The sequence below is a fragment of the Lucilia cuprina genome, chromosome 4, assembly GCF_022045245.1.
Source record: "Lucilia cuprina isolate Lc7/37 chromosome 4, ASM2204524v1, whole genome shotgun sequence".
Classification (NCBI taxonomy): Eukaryota; Metazoa; Arthropoda; class Insecta; order Diptera; family Calliphoridae; genus Lucilia; species Lucilia cuprina.
Window position 1 is genome coordinate 32,885,349 of NC_060952.1, and position 7,154 is coordinate 32,892,502.

The 7,154-nt window shown below is 28.7% G+C and overlaps 1 protein-coding gene across 3 annotated transcripts in view; it reads left to right on the forward strand.

Annotated features, from left to right (window-relative positions):
• Nucleotides 1-7,154, forward strand: part of LOC111688959 (proteoglycan Cow) — a 151,518-nt gene that overhangs the window by 97,237 nt on the left and 47,127 nt on the right. The window lies entirely within an intron of this gene.

Here is a 7,154-nt window from a genome sequence, read left to right on the forward strand (position 1 = left end):
GTTCTAGTTCAGTTCTAGTTCAGTTCTAGTTCAGTTCTAGTTCAGTTCTAGTTCAGTTCTAGTTCAGTTCTAGTTCAGTTCTAGGTCAGTTCTAGTTAAGTTCTAGTTTAGTTCTAGTTTAGTTCTAATTTAGTTCTAGTTTAGTTCTAGTTTAGTTCTAGTTTAGTTCTAGTTTAGTTCTAGTTTAGTTCTAGTTTAGTTCTAGTTTAGTTCTAGTTTAGTTCTAGTTCAGTTCTAGTTCTCTTCAGTGCTATCGTCAAAAAAATAATGTTTCACTTAATGCGAAAGAACGTTTTCATTCTTACAAAGATATTGAAAACAACAAATAAATTTAAAATTTTGCTTTTATTTTCAATATATTTATAAAAAAGAAAATGTTATTTCGATAATATGAAACAGGCAGATAATTTTTTTTCGCACAAAAAAAATAATAAATATGTTTTTTCGATCTTCATCTTATATTATTTAAAAGTTTATCTAAAATTAATGTGTTCCAGTTCAGTTAGAATATGTATATTTTTGATGTAGTGTTGTGAAAAAAGTTATAAACAAAAAAACTAAAAAAAATAAATAAATCAAAAGTTTTAAGTCATTTATTAAATTTCTAACCATTACACTAAACCACACATGGTTACGTGGTGTTTATGATGATGGTCTAGTGGTCGCCACTGAACAGAGCCTGTTTGTTGCGTTTAGAGAAAAGAACTATGTACATATTTTGTTTTCACACAAAAAAAAATTATAAATATGAGTGAATTAACAAAGTTTTAAAACTGCTTAATAAAAAGTTTTAAGTTTGATTTTTTTTAATATTTTTTCCCTTTATCTAAATTAAAAACAGTTTTATTAAAAAAATTAAATTGTCGCATCCAGTTAAAACTAATCATGTTTCTTTTTTGTGAAATTTTTATCGTTTACAAAATGAAATTTGTATGGAGCTACTTTAGCATAAACCGTTTCAGTTTTAAAATGGAATTTGTGTGTTGGATTTCTTAACTAATCTTAATTTAAATTTAAAATTTAGTAAATATTTATTTAGAGTTACATGGCTCGTAACATACATACATTAGAATATAGGTGTTTGAATAGCGCTCATTGTATAACTGAAAAACTTTTTATTATTTAATTTGTATGAGAAAGATTCGGAAGCGTATGATAAATATTTTACACCAGAAATCACTCATAAGTTTAGAATGCATGAACTTTAAACAAAAACTTTAATAACTAACTAACTAACTAACTAACTAACTAACTAGCTAACTAACTAACTAACTAACTAACTAACTAACTAACTAACTAACTAACTAACTAACTAACTAACTAACTAATTAACTAACTAACTAACTAACTAACTAACTAACTAACTAACTAACTAACTAACTAACTAACTAACTAACTAACTAACTAACTAACTAACTGTTCTAGTTCTGTTCTAGATCTGTTCTAGTTCTGTTTTAGTTCTGTTCTAGTTCTGTTCTAGTTCTGTTCTAGTTCTAGTTCTAGTTCTGTTCTAGTTCTAGTTCTGTTCTAGTTCTAGTTCTGTTCTAGTTCTGTTCTAGTTCTGTTCTAGTTCTGTTCTAGTTCTGTTCTAGTTCTGTTCTAGTTCTGTTCTAGTTCTGTTCTAGTTCTGTTCTAGTTATCTTCTAGTTCTTCTCTAATCTTTTTATAGTTCTCTAATTTTTTATAGTTCTGCTATACTTTTGTTCTATTTTACCCGCTGGGTTTTTGTCTATTCATAAACAATTTATGTACATTTTTGTTATTAAATATTTTGCTATAAAATACCACAAAGAAAAAGTTCACCTAACACAACAAATTTCATTAAATTAATAAAACAAAATCTAAAAGGTTTTTTTAAAACTTGAATTAAAAAAAAGCTATACTAAGTAAATTAATTGATGCATAAAAATATATACTAGCAGTAGTATATAGTTTTTAATTTATTCCTATTTTTTATGTACTATAATATAATAAAACTAGTTTATTATTATAAATTAGTTGTAGTTATTTTATAAATGGCTTTCAAGTACCATTTTTTAAAGCACATCGAAAATTTAAAAATATTTTATACATGGCACTTATTTAGTTTACTTAGTACAATTTATTTGTGTTTAAGACTGTTATTTATAACAATTTATCACATTTATATAAGACGATTATTTATACAAAATTTGTATGATAGACCTTTAATAAATTTGTAGTTACAAATGTTAGAATCTTGTACTTTTTTTCAAAATGTACAGGAGATCCTCTCTAAATAATAGAGAACATTGCAGGAGAGGGAAATAATATTTGTAATTTTAATTTAGTATTTTATTTCGCGTAAGGTTGTAATAATTATAATTTTCATTTGTCCGAAATTTTCTATTTAAGATAATTAACATTTAATCCTTTAATAGTTTTCCAATAACTTGCCAGGATAATAAAACAACAAAAAAATCCTATAATTATAATATAATTTTCCGTTCGGTCGTTCGTTCGTTCACTCATTTTCTATTTAATGGTGTAAAATGTTTAATGCATAAAACCTATAAAAACTAAATTCAAACTAAATGCGTTTCCTAGATATTTAAAATAATGGATATTTTGGTTTTTAAATATTTAGTTTTAAAAGAGAAAAAAAGGCCAAAAAGCTAAAACAAAAATGGAACATTTTAGTTGTTGGGCAGAAACTGCAGCAGTTACACATGAAATTTGGCTGTGTAACATTTTGGCATGCACCAAAGTGTTATTTAGCTGTAGAGTCAATACATTTTCAAGTACTAATGATAGATTGCCATAGAGGCATGAAAACATCATCAGGAAATCTCTGGCAACAAAGGAAGTATTATATACATTTATATGTATATACTTTTTTTGTGCAAAATATTTAAAGTCATTTAAACATGAATGATTTTGAAATGTGTGTATGCTGTGCTGTGCTGCTTTTTTCGTGTATACATTTTGATCTTTTCCCTTAGAAGAAAAAAACAGTTAGTTGGCCTCCAACATTGGTTTGACAGCCTCTTTTTTTTCGCAGGCTTTGCATTAAAGTATGTTTGTCAGCTTGTTTTAGCTGTGTTGATAGGCTTAGGTTTTTTTTCAGTAGAATCTATTATTACAATCTGTAGGATTGATATGTATAACTAAACCAAAAATAGAACACATAAACCCAATAAAACTAGAATGAAAATGTGCCAAACTCATTATGAGGTTGGTAGTAATACTCATCTGCTAGTCATTCTAATACATACATTGTGATGTATTATTATCTTAGGAATATTTTATTCCTATATGTTAGTTAGAATACAGTATTTAGGAATGCATGTATTTTAATATTCATAGAACATTGAGAACGAGGGTTGTTTGTAAACGTAGTTGTTCTGATTCTGTCATTTCTGCTTATGAAGGACCCAAACAGGATACTTGAAGACGATTTACCTTAAACCTTACCGCTCTATCCGAATATGTTAGCATGTTAATCTGAAATCATCTAGTGTATAACCCAGAATACTTATCTTTATCAAACTTGCTGAAAAACCTGCTTGCGCCTTCTTCGCAAGATTTTTTGCTTATTTTATATTTGCCAAAGGACACTCTAAGTCAGGAGGCTTCAGAGAGCTCTTTTCCCATTCGAAAGAAAATTTCTACTCACACGACAAAGCATTAATGGGCTTGGTATTGTAACACCTAACAATGAGTCCTTCGGTCTGGTTGTTAATAAATATCCTTGACAAAGATTTATGCCAAAAAGGAAGTGTAAAGGTTATACTGGAAAACGGCAGCAACGATTACGATAAATTTCTTAGTGTAAAGATGGTACGAGAGAGGAACTCGACATCTAGAAAAATTTCGGACATGTACACTTAAGTGCAGTAGTTCTATGGATTCAGCCAGACTGATCCACTGACTGTAATAACAAACGATATAATCAGACATTTTAATATGGAAATCTTTTGATCGTAAGAAAATTGGGATTCTGACGGGTGACTTAGAAGTTTACAAACCAACAGGACGTTCAATACGGAACTTAAGCATATAAACCAAAGGACATTCAATAGAAAACAGGAGCTTGATTGATTTCAGATATGTACACTTAAGTGCAACAGAATTATACTGACGGATCCTGATCAAGTGATTGTGAGTGCACACGATGCAATTAGCAAATTCCTATTGACAGAAATCTTAATATGAAAAACTACTGATGGTCAAAATTGGAGTTCTGATAGATGACTAGAAGTATACAAGCTAACAGGTCATTCAATAGAAAACAGGAGCTTGATTGATTTCGGATATGTACACTTAAGTGCAACAGTCCTAAAGATATATTCAGCCGGATTGATCCAGTAATTGTAACTGTGACGTCAGTTTACGCCGATGTTATCAGCAAATTCCTGTTGATAGATATCTTAACATGGAAAACTATTGATCGTCAGAATTGGAGTTCTGATAGGTGACTTAGAAGCATACAAACCAGTAGGACGTTTAATACGGAACAGGAGCTTGATTAATTTTCGATATGTGCACTTAAGTGCAACAGTCCTAAATATTGATTTAGCCGGATCCTAATCCAGTAATTACATACAATGCTGCAATCAGATATCTTAATATAGAAATCTGTTGATCGAGAGAAAATTTTATGTTCTAACTAGAAGCATACAAGCCAGCAAGACGTTCAATATGGAACAGGCGCTTGATTGATTTTGAATATGAAGTGTTTTGCTTCTTTGGAAGTTAATCAGAGTTTCAGAGTTGATCAGTGCCGGGGGAGATCAAGCTTTCGAGGTTGAGACTTTCATTATCATAAAACTCCAACTTAATAGAGCAGACTTAGAGAGTGCAAAAAACTTGTTGTTGACATAACCAGAAAACAACCTTCGTATTGCTTTGAAAACTTTGTCTAAAATAATGATTATTCATTATGCTCTGTTTGATTTTATAGGCGCTTTGAGGATATTGCCTTTTCGCACTCGGTGTGTGTATGTGTAGGTTTTTTAAATGATTCTAAATTTGAGAGTGTGTATATTTTCTATAAGTGAATGTAGTTAGTATATCAGTGAATATATAATGGCAAATGTTGAAATATTGTCGCAACTTTTTTCCCCTGAAAAGTATCATTTCATTTATTTTACCCTACAACAATATAGTGAGTTTTTGCTGTTGTTTATAATACCCAAAAAATATTGGTTATACAGTCAACTTAAAGTGCACTAATCGGTTCAGAATCACTTTCTGAGCCGTCTGTCCATCCATCTGTACGCACTAGGTTTACAAGGAAATAACCAAATTATACTTCTCACTGGTATACACCCTACCTTATGGTCGACCATGACGTAATATATATTCTTACTTGTTTTTTTTACTTTTTTGGGGGGTAATGCTTAGATTTATGGCTTTAGCTCCTCTCTACTTTTTTTTAGATCTCATCAGCATTATTCTGCATACAAAGCTGACTGAGAAATCTTTTATATACATAAAGTTCTGCCCATATAAACTCGGTCGAATAAATAAAACCATCATGCTATTTGACATTCATTCCCCAAGTAATAACGCTACGTTAGACATGAACTCGACTGTTGGTATTGAACTTTTTTTTGTCTATTTTAAATATTTCAAAAAACAAAGTGAAAATAAAACCAACAACAAAAATTGAATACGTTTTTATTAACTTTGTATGCATTTGGAATTTGTTTAAATTAGTAACACTGCAACAATGTGGGATTTATAGCTAAGAACCTCTCTAACACCCCAAATACTAGTAGTTGATATACAAAAAATAAATGAAAACATATAAATATAATGGTGAAAATGTTAAAACTATAACTCAGAATTCATTTTCAATTTATTTAAACCTTCATGTCTTCCTTCAATGGGATACATAGCCTTTATGTAGCTTATTTTTAGTTGTTATCTAGATATTATTTTGTCCTAAGTGGGTGGTAAATGGGGGTTTTTTTAGGATTTTTGTATAATCTAAAATCTGTTATTTGCTTTTAGTTTTCATACAGGTAATAGTTTCGTTACAATTTGGCAAATATTTTGAAATTTACATACAAGTATACATTTATCTTTTATATCAATAGTTTTTGTTCCAACGAGAGATTGAGAGACTGTTTAACTGTCATTGAGTACCAAATATAAATTTTTTTAATTTTTGAAAAAAAAACTATTGAATTTTTAAGAAATGAAACAAAATGTTGTGATGGAACAAAGTATTGAATTTTGTCAACTAATGAAAAATTCAAAATCCCATTTGACTTAAAAGGAAAATTGAATTTAATTAAAGCTATTGAAGAACTAAGAAATAGTTATTAATTACTGTATAAAGAATGCAGTCTTTAAGCATTTAGAAATGTTTTTTAATAAAAATTTGGTTGAAAATTGGTGAAAAAAGCTAAAAAAATTGAAGTAAATTAACATTCTCGTTCATAAATCTATAAAACTTTTATAGCTCATACGCCCGGATAAGCAAATCAAATCAATATCAATCATACGCACTGTTGTACACACACACAAGATAAATTTAAAGAAAAAAAAACAAAACAAAAACTTAATTAAACGTAAATTTATTAAAATTGCACTTTTATTGTAAAAAAATCATATTTATTCTTTCAAAACTTTAACTCATACATATAAATAAATATATAACAGAAAAAAACAGGTATTTATTTATAAAAAAATAACCCAATAATATTTCTATTTAATATTATAATTAAAAAAAGACACAAAAATTTAATTGGAAAACATAAAGCAATATCTCTGTTTCATACACAATTAAAACGATTAAAAAATATTTATGAGAAATATTATAAATAATGCGAAAAAAACAACATCAACAGAATATCTTTGTTGTTCGATAACAACGCAATAAATTGAAAATGAAGTATATAGATAAATATAATAAATAAATGCTATTAATTTCATGATAAACAAGTATAACTGTATGTGGGGCAAGATCGACCAAATATGCCCTATTCAGGGGATACGTTTGTATGAAGGCTACGCAAAATATTGGAAGGATTTAAATCATTTACAATAGCGTTCATCCCTGGGACAAAAGAAGAGTAAGTAGCAAATTTCATTTTATTGTGTTGCCATCTGTAGCGAGCTCTTAAGGACAGGCAGACAGACAAACAGATAGATAGATAGATAGATAGATATATATATAGATAGAT